The 13529-nt window shown below is 42.5% G+C and overlaps 1 protein-coding gene across 4 annotated transcripts in view; it reads left to right on the top strand.

The window, feature by feature from the left end:
* TRAK1 (trafficking kinesin protein 1) overlaps nucleotides 1-13529 on the top strand; it is a 132874-nt gene that overhangs the window by 45381 nt on the left and 73964 nt on the right. The gene's annotated exons all lie outside the window — the stretch shown is intronic.

The following is a 13529-nucleotide window of genomic DNA, read 5'->3' as shown; positions in this document are numbered from 1 at the left end:
TTTTTAGCTGGAGTCTTACTCTGTCACTCAGACTGGAGTGCAGTGGCCACTCACGGCTACCACAACCTCGACCTGCTGGGCTCCAGCGATCCTTCCGCCTCAGCCTTCCAAATAGCTGAAATTACAGGCATGCGCTACCACACCCGGCTGATTTTTGATTTATTGTAGAGATGAGGTCTCGCTGCCCAGGCAGGTCTTGAACCCAAGGGCTCAGGCAATCCACTCACCTCAGCCTCCCAAAGGCGCAGGATTACAGGCTGAGCCACCGAGCCCGGCTCAGAATTTTTTTTTTTTTTTTAAATTTCTCTGTTTCACATCTCCTTCCTTAGGAGACACGCATGTGGTTTGACAGGACACTCATGGCCTTTCCTGCCACCAGGGGCTCCTTGGTCCCACTCATATACTGTGATTAATCACTGACATTTACAGTGTAATTGGAACGCCCTCCATGGGTAACACTATACAATTTTCAGAGGAACTTTCACACTAATTGCCTCATTTTGTCCCTGTAAAATGTCTGCAGTTGGGCAGGACTGGTTTTAGTATAGCAGAAATGGACACGTGGAAGGCTCAGTGTTTATTCCATATTGAGCCACAGTTTCTGGAACCTATTTAGTAGTAGACTTGAATACAGATTGTGGTTTTTTTTTTTTTTTTTTTGCTGTTTGGTTGCTTTGCTTTTAAGTTATATATTAAAAACCTAGTGGATTTAGCAGTAGATAACACAACTCATAATGAACTGGAAGAACCACGGTAAACATCAAACAGAGATTCTGAAAGTTTTTACAGCATGGTTGCATCAAAACCTTACTTTAATTCTGTACTTTCCTCCTTAATTCCTGTACTTAGAACAAAGCAGCTATTTGCTAAATATCTATTAATTGAATGATCAGGCATTAACACTTAGTGAGAAGAAGAGAAGGAAAAAATGAAGATTCATGGCAGAAAGACCTGCCATGGGCAAGTTTCTCAAAAAAGAAAAACCGTAGGCATTAACTCTTAAGGACCCTGTAGAGCTGGGCTCTCCACACTGAGGTCCTGAGTCCCCCCCAAAGGCCTACGGAGTTAGTTTAGGGGTTCCATGAACTTGTAAAGACAACATGACATCTTTGGTTTCATTAATTTCTAAATGAAATGCAGTGTTTCCTTTTATTATGGATGTAGACAACAGAGCACAGTGATATTAGCAGAACCTGTGACTTTGTCACTTGTAGACATCACAGATAGTTTTATGTCATGCCATAGTGGAAGCAGATAATTTAAATTACTGCCTTTACTTCACTGCTGCGAAATGACTTTTGTCATTAAATGTGCTAATAGATCTTGTTATTTAATGTATTAATATTAAATATTGTACCCCAGACGTTTTTATTGTATCCAAGACTTTTTGTTGTTGTTCATATCCTGGGCTGTTTTCACATTTTAGCTACAGTTGTTTTCCTTTGCAATCTTTCATATTTTATGTCTTCAAATCTTTCTTCTGAGGAGAGTCTGTGTGCCTTGCCAAACTGACAGAGAGGTTGCCGGAAGGCACAGGTTTGGAGTCCTGCTTTATGCCTGGTGTCCTTTTGGGTTTCGTGTATTTGTTTGCACATATGTAACCCAGGAGATGCTGTGACTCATTGTGCTGTGACTCACTGGTGTGTTAAGTCAGTTGTGAGGCATGTGAGAAGACAACATATCCCCTCGTTTGGTTCTAGATTTGTTTTCTGCATCATTCAGGGTGGTGGTTCTCTGTTGGGGGTGGGAGTGGGGATGAAAATCTTCTTAGGAATTCTGATATGCAGCCCCAGGTAAGAAGCCCTGGATGAGAGGGCCAGCTACGCGTTGCTACAGGATTGGATAGACACATGCCCTTTTCTGTATGTCATCCCCCTGGGTGGAGAAACAATGCTTTGCCTTTTAAATCTGGCCCTCAGCTGGTTTAAGAAGAGATGAGGAGGTTTTGGGCATCCACCTTTACTAGGTGGTAGAATTAACTGCTCAGGACAGTTTTAGCACTTCCTCAGTCAGGTGGATTTTTAACTCCTAAGTCTGAGAAACACAGAAAATTAAAATGAAATCACCCAAAAATCAGATGTACTTGTAAGTATGGTACATTTGGGTTTAAACAGTTCAATAGGAAGAAAAATAGTCAACATGTAGCGCTTACTGTGTGCTGGACATTGTTTTCAGTGCTTTGCATGTGTCTTACTTAATCCTCACAGTGACCTCTGAATTAAATACTCTTGCTACCTCCCTATTCTATAGATGAAGACATTGAGGCTCAGGGAAATTAGAAAACTTCCTCAGAGTTACATAGTTAGCAAGGTGAGGTGCTGAGAGTAAAACCTATGTTGTCTGGTCTGACTCTATCTCTTAACTGCTCTCTTCCAGAGTAACTAAAAAAGGGGGGGGAAATTTTAGCCTAATTTAAGATGAAGTTTCCTTTTTTCCTGTGATTTTTGCACCAATCCTGTGGTTCTGTAGGTCATACTTCCCTGATCCCAGGTGGAGATGACTATGTGTGTTGTAGACTTTTATGTAGTCACATAGCATTCATCAGACATCAGGTGTGAAGTTTGCTGCATTGGCGTTTAGTTGGTGACGACTCCTTCTGGTTCTCCTTCCAGGGGTCACTCTGTGTAACTTTTTGGTTAAGGATCATTGGTCAAGGAAGGAAATCTCTCTGTCCATATGATCTGCTGACTACTTCACCTCTGACTTTACCTGGAGCAGCCATTTTTCTAAGAAGAGAAGGCTACAAAGCAAATAAGAGTTTCAAGATATTATTCCATTGTTTAACAGCAACAGTATTTACTGAGTGACTGGTATGCACCTGTAATCTTTTGAGAACTTGGTGTGTCTGAGTTCCAGCTGAGGTTTTCTGACTAAGGGTATAAAAACATCTCCTAGACTATTTATTTTCTTCCATGGCCTAACCCAGGGACTTTGCACTGGGTTGGACCAATGCAGGCGGCTGGCTCTCAAGGGCTTCGGCGCCATCCTACACCAAGTTATTTACCTTGCTTCTCTGGGAGGAAGGAGTGGGGTCTGGGAACCTGCATATTAAACCAGTTCCCCTCACCATTTTAATTTTTCAAAGTTAAATTTAAATTTAAATGAAAAAAATTAAAGACCATGAATCTAGTCCAACCATCATTGTGCACATGGAACCCCTGAGGCCCAGGGTACGCTGACTTGCACACAGCTGGGGTGTGTGGGCGGCAGGAATTGTGTTTAGGTCTCCTCACTCCTCACCCCAGCATTCGAGTTCTGCCCATAAAGTGGAATCTACAATAATATTATACCCCTATTTCCACCTTTGTTCATTCACTTGTGTCCACACAGTCACAGGTATAACGTTTGTACAGTCGATTTTATGGGTGTGTGCAGTGAAGTGAACCTGATGTGTTACGATTTAGTCATACAGGGACCCAGAGCATCTGGCATGGAGGTTTAACTGGACTCACCCCCCACTGCTGTACCTTCAGGTTTCTGTCTCCCCTCATAAGGCTAGACCCTTGAGTAGGGTTGACATAGTGGTCACTCCCTTTTGGACACCCTCCTGGCTTGGCCTTCAGGGCCTCATTGTCTCCTGGATTTCTCTCCTGTCTGTCTGGTCAGTCTTTCTAGCCTGTGTAACAAGTTCTTCCTTTTCTTCCTCTGATCTTCCAAAACAGTGGCTCTTGGTCCTGTCATACTGAGAGCTTTTAAAAATACAAACCATGCCATCCCCTGCGGTAACCAAAATGTGTAGATGTTCTAGTCCGATATAAAATAGCATAGTTTTTGCATTTAACCTCCACACGTCCTTCTGTGTACTTTAAATTGTCTCTAGATTACTTGAAATACCTAAAACAGTGTAAATGCTATTTAAGTAGTTACACTGCATTTTAAAAACTTATTTTTTGTTGTATTTTTAATTTTTTTCTGAATATTTTCAATTGGTGGTGAATATCTATGCCTGATTGTATATCCTCCTGAGGCTCTACCCTCAGAAATAGTCATTTTAATTATCAGGTGACTGTGATATGCATCTCCAAATGTTGGGGTGTCCAGTCTGCTTCTCTCCGTATCCTTTCTTTCCAAGACTAATACCAGCCACATGCTGGTGGTTGCTAAATGTATGCCCACCCTGGCCTTCCTGTCCTCTCCCCTCCTTCCCTAGTCTCATGTACCCATAGACTTAGCTTGACACATCCCTACCAAAAGTGAATTTTTCTCTCATCTGTACACATTTGTAGTAATAAATGCGACATGGTTTACCCCATTTCCATACCCTCCTGGCCATCTGCTGGTCCTATTATTTCTTACTCTGAATATATCCCAGACTCCTCCTCCAACCCTGCTGCTGTCACTCTCAATGAAGCCACTGTCATTTCATCCCTGGACAGCTGTAACTGCTCTTCCGGCTTCCACTTTTCTCTGCTGTCCTCTTTCGAATCAACAGCCTAGCTAGTCTTTTTTTTTTTTGAAATCTAATTGGGTTATGCTGCTCCTTTGCTTCCAGTTGTCCTTTGGATAAAAATGCAGGGTCTTTGAAGGCCCTGTGACCTGGCTCTTGGTTTTCTTTCCAGCCAGCCTCATTCCGCCCTCCCTATTATCCTGCAGCAGCCATACTGGTGCTTCCAGGTCCTTGGACATAACAAACTCCCATGACCTTGACTCATGCCGCTCCCTCATTCTTGCCCCTTTTTCTTCCTTCCTTCTTTCCTCCCTCCTTTCTCCTCTTTCTCCCCTTTCTCCTCTTCTCTTGATAAGGTCTCACTGTGTTACCCAGGCTGGCCTCAAACTCCTGGACTCCAGTGATCCTCCTGCCTCAGCCTCCCAAGTAGCTGGTGCTACTCGGTACAGGTTCAGAACCCACCCATATGTATGATGTTATGCTCATTTCACCAACCATCCGCCTGCTGAATAGCAAGCTGGTGATGGTCTAGGTGTGTACCATCACACTGCTTTTTTGTTCTTTGGTTCTGAATACATATGTGTTCTCCCTGAGAAGCCGTCCTAGCATAATCGTCACTGGGTGATGGATGGATACACTAGAAGCCCAAACCCCAGACCTACCCTCATGTCCCCCAGGCATTGTCACCTGCCAGCTTTCATTCTTTCTTATCAGACCAGATTCCAGCATTGCGTATCTTGGTTTTTTTTTAAACAAACCTGCACATGCAAATCCTGAATCTAATATTAAATTAAATTAAAAAAAAAAAAAAAAAGAACTGGTGATAGTGGATAATTAGTTATGTTTATAAACTCAGAGATGAAGAATTCATTATTAGGCCATTAAATCTGAGGACAGTCTGGGCACGATGGCTCAGCCTGTAATCCCAGCACTTTGGAAGCCAAGGTGAGCTGGGGGAGTTCGAGACCAACCTGGACAACTTGTTGAGACCTCATCTCTACAGTAATTCACACACACACACACAAAACTAGCTGTGCGAGGTGGTGTGTGTTGGTAGTTTCAGCTACTTGGAAGACTGAGGCAAAAGTATCTCCTGAGCCCAACAGGTCAAGGCTGCAGTGGCCATGAGCGTGCCACTGCACTCCAGCTTGGGCAACAGAGTGAGACTCCAACTCAAAAAAAAAAAAAAAAAATCTGTGGACAACCGTGGGATTTTTTTTGTAGATTTTTTTTTCTGAAAGGAAGTTCTAGTCTTCTAAGAGTCTGTATCAAGAAGGGTCTTACATTTTATCAAATTTTTTCTATATCTATTGAGATGATCATATGGTGTTTAATATGATGAATTTTGTTGATTTCTGGATATAAAACCAATCTTGTATTACTGAAATAATCACCATTTGGTCATGATTTTTAAAAAATTGTAGTATTTGTTTTTTCAAATGAAGTGCTATTAAATTGCTTTCAGGTGATACTTCTAGGAAAATCTTTAAAGAATTCTCAAGCAGAACACCATAGAAACATGCACCTAACTCTCAAAGCTTGTTCTAAATTATCTAGGACTTTTATTAAGATTTAGATACATGTGAGGCTTAAATTCTAAAAGATTACTACTTGTTGCAAATACTTTTTGTATTCATGGAGTAAATGAATAGAGCCAAGCCCATGTTTGCTTGAATGGGTCAGTGCCTTCAACTCAGGGCCTTGCATTAAATAGATACTTAATAAATGTTTCTTAAATAAGATAAAATGCAAAAATCCATGCCTTTAAATGTAAATAGTTTTTCTCCTTACTTATTTTTTTTTTTGTGAAAACAAGACAAAGTCTAAAACCCATATGCAGAATAAAACCCACATTTTGTTCATTGCCACCTTCAAAGATTGCCTTCATCCTAATTAAAATCCTAAGTGAAACAAAAATAGACACACCACACTATACACTAAGCCTGTACAAATTAAATGAATAAATAGCACACAGTGCTGACCTTCTAAAGAGGATAAGGGTCAATAATTTTATGAAGTGGTGACCTAAGAGAAAGCAGAGGGTGTGTGTGTGTGTGTGTGTGTGTGTGTGTGTGTGTGTGTGTGTGTGGTGTGTTTGAGGGTGTCCCGTTGGGGCAATGAGGAGTATATTCTCACCCAGACTTCTTGTGTATAATGGGGCTGGGTTGGAGTTAGGGGCTCCCATTGGTGCAATGAGGAATATATTCTCATCCAGACTTGTGTATAATGAGGCTGGGTTGAAGGAAGGAAGGAAATATAAGTTATGGGATTGGAGGACTGTGTTGGAAAGGGGGAAAAGGGATCTAATCGCCCAGGAAAACTTTTCATTTTCTTTTACTGACAAAAATAATACCAAAATGTGTACATTATAATGTGTTTATAAATAGTTGCCAAGTGCTGGATGTGTCCTTTCTTTTCTGCCATTCCTAAGACCTGGGCCATTTTGTTTATAGGTGGGGACCTAAGTGGGCCCTGGAATTGTGCCTTCTTTCTTCTCTTCCTCAGTTCTCAACTGAGTGGATTCTTCCTTGGTCCCATTTTTCATCACTTTTAGCTGACACAAATGTCTGCAGGGTCAGAGGGACGTAGAGAAACCCTGGTTTCACGGTCACTTACTCCATATTAGCCACATGAGGTCATGCCGCCTCCACCCAGGGGCACCATGGGGGAGAATTGAGGGTGCCTGTCTTAGAGAGGTGATCAAAAGCAGCCTCATGCCAGGGTACCTGGCAGCACCAGGAGCCTTAGCAGTGTCTGTGAGCAGTGCAGCAAAAGGTACTCATACTGGTGGGTAGACCTACCCTCATGGACCCCAGGCTTTGTCACCTGCCAGCTTTCATTCTTTCTCATTAAACCAGATTCCAGCATTGAGTATCTTGGTTTTTTTCTTTTTAAGAATAAAAGTGCCTGGCAAGCAATTCTGTACAGATTGACTGTTTTCTTTTTCATGCTAATTCAGCATGTCTAAGACAAAGCTGGAACAGACTCAGGTGGGAAATTGACATGACAGCTCAGCTCACACCCCATCCGCTCCTCCCTAGTGATGGACTCAGACCACTGTGGTAGAACTGAGTTTTGGCAAGAGTGGAATCCAGGACTTTTTGTGTTTTGAAGCCCATGGCATCTGCTACATGACCTGCTGGTAAGAGGAGTGAGGAGTGAGATTTCTCATACAGTCCTCCCAGGCTGGCAGGAGGTAAACTCAACTGTGAAGGCTGTGTACTGATGACACAATACACCCAAGTGCTATTTCTTCTCTGTCCTTGAATGTAGCGTTGATTTTAATGAGAATTACACTGAGGCCTGGATGCACTTTGGCTCTGCAGTGCTCTGCTTCCTGTAAATGCCATCTTCCATAAAGATGTGGATGTGTTCTATAAAAGCCAGGCCTCCCCCTATCTTCCCCTGGAGGTGGGATTGTGCCTGCTTCTCCTGTGCTTGAAATGAGAAGGCAATGGTTTGGGATAGGGTAGCTGACAGCAAGCTGTTCATTAGCAGCTTGCCTTCTGCTGTGGATGCTCAGTGACTGACAGTACCAACATTTTAAGAAATAAAGATGAGAACGGGAACTCTGCAAAAGCATACTGTTCAGTTAATTTTCTGAAGCAAGTGGAGGGAAAGCCTGCTTGTAAGGCTGTCTTTCACATGAGCCCCACAACCCCCTAGAGAACGGAAGGTCTTTTGTCTGTCTTGGGCTTCCTGGCTGTCCTGGCATGGCATGCAGATAGAAAGCTGGCAGAGAGGAAAGCTCTGGAGACTGGATCATGTTACAGAGGGGGCTTGGAATGCCAAGTGATTCTGCTTGCAAGTAGAGGGGAAAAGCATGGGGGGGACATCAGGATTAGGAAGTTATTTTGTTCAGAGGGTCACACCAGGACCTGTGCTGATCACCTTGTGGGGCATAGGGGAAGGTGGCACGTGGCAAGATCTGTGAGGTCTGAGATACTTTGGGGCAGACTCATGACTACATTGTATACTTAAATTCTCAATTGTTAGTGTTCATTCATCTTTTCAATGTATCAAACTTAAATATTCATATGCTGACACAGCTAATAAGCAGAAACTTGAAAATTTATTAAATTCTTTTAAAATTAAAATTTAAATATATGTAGAATTAGATCCTCCTTAACATTGTTAGATTCTATTAAATACCCACAAAAGAGAACATAGAGGTCTTAAAGCCATGACAACAAAACCCCTGGGACTTGTGCTTCCCTTAAGCCCTGGTACCATAGCTTCAATTAATTTCTTTGTGGTTTCTGAACCTGTCTTATATTTTTCCAGGGCTTTAGTAATCTTAACAGACATGAAAGAAAATATGACCTCAGAGTAGCTGTGTTGGTTTCCTAGAGCTGCCATAATAACTTACCAAAAACGTGATGGCTTAAAACAATAGAAATTTATTCTCTCACATTTCTGGAAGCCAGAGTCCAAAATCCAGGGGTCAGCTTGGTTGGTCTTTTCTGCACGCTCTGAGGGAGAATTTGTCCCATGTCTCTTGAAATTCATGGTGGCTGCTGTTGTCCCTCAGTGATCCTTTGCTCATAGCCACATTCTTCCAGGCTCTGCTTCTGTGTTCACACTGCCTTCTTCTCCCTTTGGACTTAGGGTCCATCTTAATCCAGGAATCCAGGATGGTGTCCTCTTGAGAATTTTAACTTAATTACATCTGCAAAGACCTTTTTTCACACCTTTGCAGTTTCTCCAAGTGGACATATTTCTTTCGAAGAGCCACCTTCAAGCTGTTGCCTTTTCCTGAAACGACAAATTCTTCACATTTGGCTACTGTGATATAAGCCGCTGTCCCATCTGAATGACATATTCACCTGGAACATATTTCAAAATATGCACGCGCTTTGCTAGTGTCTTTATTAATTAGCAGGGTCATATCGAGCATTTATCCCCAGGAATCTAGGTTCCAGTGTGGACAGTCAGCTCTCCTCTGGAGTCCTTTGGCTAATCCACTGTCTTACAGCCCTAGGTCTGATCCTCCTCCTCCCTGTGTATAGTTTGTGCCCACAACATCCGGCCTTTCTGTTCTTGGTACCTGCCTCCTCCTTCCATATATGGTTAGCTTATTCATAGCCATCCTCCTTAGAGACATATTTATGCAATGTTTTATAAAAGGTATTAGTGGCAGAAACAGAGCAGTCTTACACACCCACCTCTACTGCTTCCTACCATGGATTAAAAATAACTTCCTAATATATTCTTCTTTCCTTTAAATTTCAGTTGCCTTATTCACTTTACTTCCCTTTCATTTTGATATTCATTGTCAATTCATGGTCTTTACAGAATCAGTTTGTCTCCTTTCACCATTATTAACTGTATTTTATTTTTGATGTTCAAATTGTCACAACTTGGCCCATGGTAGTCCTTGTAAGGTGGCACCTGTACTTTATCACTTCTACTCCCAGAACTTTTGAGTGGCCGTTGCTTTCTCAAAACCTGGTTACAGGCCCATCTTGATTTTTCCTTGTCTCTACACATGGCATCAGCAGCTCTCCAAGGAGCCCTACTGAGGTCTAACCCAGATCTGGGTATCAGAGTGTTGATGTGCTGCTGATGGGTTGGAGGGGCATCCATGTTGAACAACGTCTGTGTCAGAGCTTGAAATAGTATTTTTTAAAACTATCATTAAGTCACATTGATGTTTGCAATTTAACTCTTACTTCCCTGATCATTTTTATTTTATTCTAAAAAACCCCTTCTTTTTGGGGGGGCGGTGGGTGGTAGGGTGGCTAGGGTCTCAGGCTGGAGTGCAGTGGCATGATTGCAGCTCACTGCAACCTTTACCTCCCAGGCTCAGGTTATCCTTCTGCCTCAGCCTCTCTATTAACTGGGACTACAGGTGTGCGCCACCAAACCTAATTTATTTATTTTTATTTTTTTGTGGAGACGGGGTCTTGCTATGTTGCTCAGCCTTGTCTCAAACTCCTGGGCTCAAACAATCCTCCTGCCTTGGCGTCTCAAAGTGCTAGGATTAAAAGCATGAGCCACCATACCCAGCCTTATTCTTAAAAAACTTTCAATTTGTTTTTTCTGTGAGCTGCTAACTTGAGTTTTTAATCTTCTTTAATTGTGCTTCTTTTTTTTTTCTTTCTTTCAAGTTTCATTTGCAGTTAGCTGGTAGTAGTGTGTGCCTGTAGGTCTCAGGTACTTGAAAGACTGAGGCAAAAGGATTACCTGAGCCCAGCAGGTCGAGGCTGTGGTAGCCGTGATCATTTCATTGCATTCCAGCCTAGGTGACAGAGTGAGACTCTGACTAAAAAAAAAAAAAAAAAAAAAAAATCATATGCAAATAATCCTTAGATATTTTTTCTCATACTCCTGGCCTCAAGCGATCCTCCTGCCATGGCCTTCCAAAGTCCTGGGGTTACAGGCGTGAGCCATCATGCCCAGCTCCCCCTTACATGTTTTCTTAATCACTCATTGAGAAGTAGAACAGGCTTAGAATGTGAACCATTTCTGGTTTATATACATACGTTCTCAGTATTTGCTGTGTGATCCTGGTCAGGGGACCTAAATCATTGAGCACCCTTTCTTAGTCTGTGTGATGGGGAGATTCTTTAGGTAGCAGGAATCTGGGAACGTTAAATTAGATACAAAGTACTGAATGCCTGGTGTGCAGCCAGCACTTTGTAAATGGTGTGGTCGAATATGTGGGTCACTGAGCGTAACTGACCAGATGGCAGTGAGGCTTACTTGAGGCTTCTTCTGGGACCTGTCCCTATTCCTGACTTTCCCCTGGTGGGCAGTGATGGCAGAGTGTAGGATCATGACTGGGAGGAGGTTGCTTTTTCGGCTACTATATGCTGGACTGAGGGAGGGCTGTAACCCATAGGAGTATTGGAACTATTAGAACTACATGGCATCAAGGAAAGTGGAATTGAAGCCTGATAGACCTGGATTTTAATCTTGGAACTATCTCTGCAGAGCTATGGACAGATTACTTTATACTTCTGAGCATATAGAATAGGAGTTTGGTGTAGACGTTCACTTTGAAACTGCCCAAGGCCCACAAAATTCATCCCTAAGTGATGTTGTTTCCTTTGTGCTTATCTATACACTGTTTTGTTTCTTTCCCATTTTCTTGAAAAATGAATTGGACATGTACAGCCTTTGGACTTGTCAGTTGTGCTCAGTAATGCATTAACACTGTTTAGAAATGGGCCCTCGCCCCTCCCCCGTTCCACCTGTCATTCCAACTCATTACTGTGAACTCAGTGTTTTTGAATTAATTGTGCTGGGAAGAGCTTATAAATGGCATGTCTACCCCATTTCTCTAATTATAGCTTAGAAACTTGTATTCTCTTTTTAATTGCTCATTCCCTGGCTTATTTCCTTTGTTAAAGAATTAGAGTGATGAAGACGATCACAACTAACATTTATTGCAAACTCACTTTGTCCCAGGCACTGCGCTAAGTGCTCTGCCACACATTAATTAATTACAGCTTTGCCTGTCTCTGTGGAATGTACTGTCATCACCCCCATTTAGCAGATGAGACCAATGTGTCTAACAAGGTCACAGACATGGTGAACAAGCAGCCTGAACCAGACCTCAGACCATCTGACTCCAAAGCCCCATGCTCTTAACTATGAAATTACATTGCTGTCCACCCATCTATCCATTATTTTTCATTTTTTAAAAATGAGTGACAGGGTATAATAACATATGAAACAATTCATAGCACTGTGAGGTAAGTCCTAAGCCTTTGTTTAAGGGGTTGCTGTCCTCATCTGATTTTCATATGATGCTTTGAGAAGTTTGCATTTCCTGTTTCTTTATTCATTCTTCATTTTGCAGATTCTTATTGGACCTCCCCCTACTCTGACATAGCGGACTGAAGCTATTTAAACATTGCTGATTTTGTAGGCATCCATTAACTGTCTTTTTATGAGCTTTTTAGAAATACCTTAAAGAACTTTAAACAAACAAAACCTCAGAAAACCTCAGGATGCCAACCTCTGCTCATGTGTTTTGAGTAATGATACCTGAAAGGGCTGCTCAGGGATTTTCTGTGGGGCTGTTGTAGTGCCATCATTGCTTGAGAAAGGGACAAGAGAGGGCCAAAGGGAGAGTTGAGATGTGTCAGACAGCAGGAGCAGTTATGGAAGGAATTACTGTCTGCTAACTTTTAATTGTCACATGTAACTAGGAAAAAAAATGTGTATTCAAGCTGGGGTCAGGGAGGGAAGTTGTGGGCTCTAATCTCTAATTTGATTGGAAAGAATTTGGAGTTGGGTTGGGGATGTCTTGGAGGAAGAAGAGATACCAGAGGGGCATAGGTCCTCCAGGGTATAGGTGGACAACAGGGTCAGGGATGGTGTCATTCCCTTGTCCCTTACGTTTTCTGAACTTTTCAGAAAACCTGTTACCAACTTTAAGCTGCGACTCATCACCAACATCAGTGGTCCCACTGCCCCCCATCAGGGATGGTTTTCTTGCCTGCTTGTGGTTGGGTCACTTGCCTTTAACTTCCCTTTTCCCTTCTGGGACTTGAGGCTCTGCTGTTTCATAGTGCTAAAAGGTAGGAACCCTGCAGTCCACAAGGGGACAGGATCTGCACTCACAGTGTAAAGCTGGGCCAAAATGGGATTGGACCACCACCTGGCAGGTGGGAAGGTCTGATTGTGGCATCCCACACTGGTGTGCAAGCCTGAAGAAAGTCAGGCTTGGCCCTCAGGTGAGGAGGGGGATCCCAGAGCAGGGAGGGATTTCTGGAACAGAGCCCGGGGTTAGCAAAACAGCTTTCAAAACCTCTCAACACAGCATTAGAGGCTCTTCAGCTTCTGATGATTTAGGAAGATTGAAATAGATCTGTACAAAGTACAGGATTCTGTCTAGGATTCTATATAGAGGATGTGAGTGTATAGTTTTCCTCTTAAGTTATACACACACAGTGAGGCAGACACAGACACATATATACATATATAGATATACACATACTGTTATATATGTAGACAGAATCTATTGATACCAACAGATACTTACAAGTAAGTAAGTGGTTTAGGGCAGGGTTCTCAACCAGGCATTTTGCATCCATGCTGGCAATGTCTGAAGACATTTTTGGTTGTTATATCTGGAGGCTAAGAGGGTAGTGCTACTGGTATTTAGTGGGTGGGGGCTAGGGTTGCCACT

The sequence above is a fragment of the Carlito syrichta genome, unplaced genomic scaffold, assembly GCF_000164805.1.
Source record: "Carlito syrichta isolate Samal-C Ts95f unplaced genomic scaffold, Tarsius_syrichta-2.0.1 Scaffold311198, whole genome shotgun sequence".
Classification (NCBI taxonomy): Eukaryota; Metazoa; Chordata; class Mammalia; order Primates; family Tarsiidae; genus Carlito; species Carlito syrichta.
This window is presented reverse-complemented; position numbering and strand designations above follow the sequence as displayed.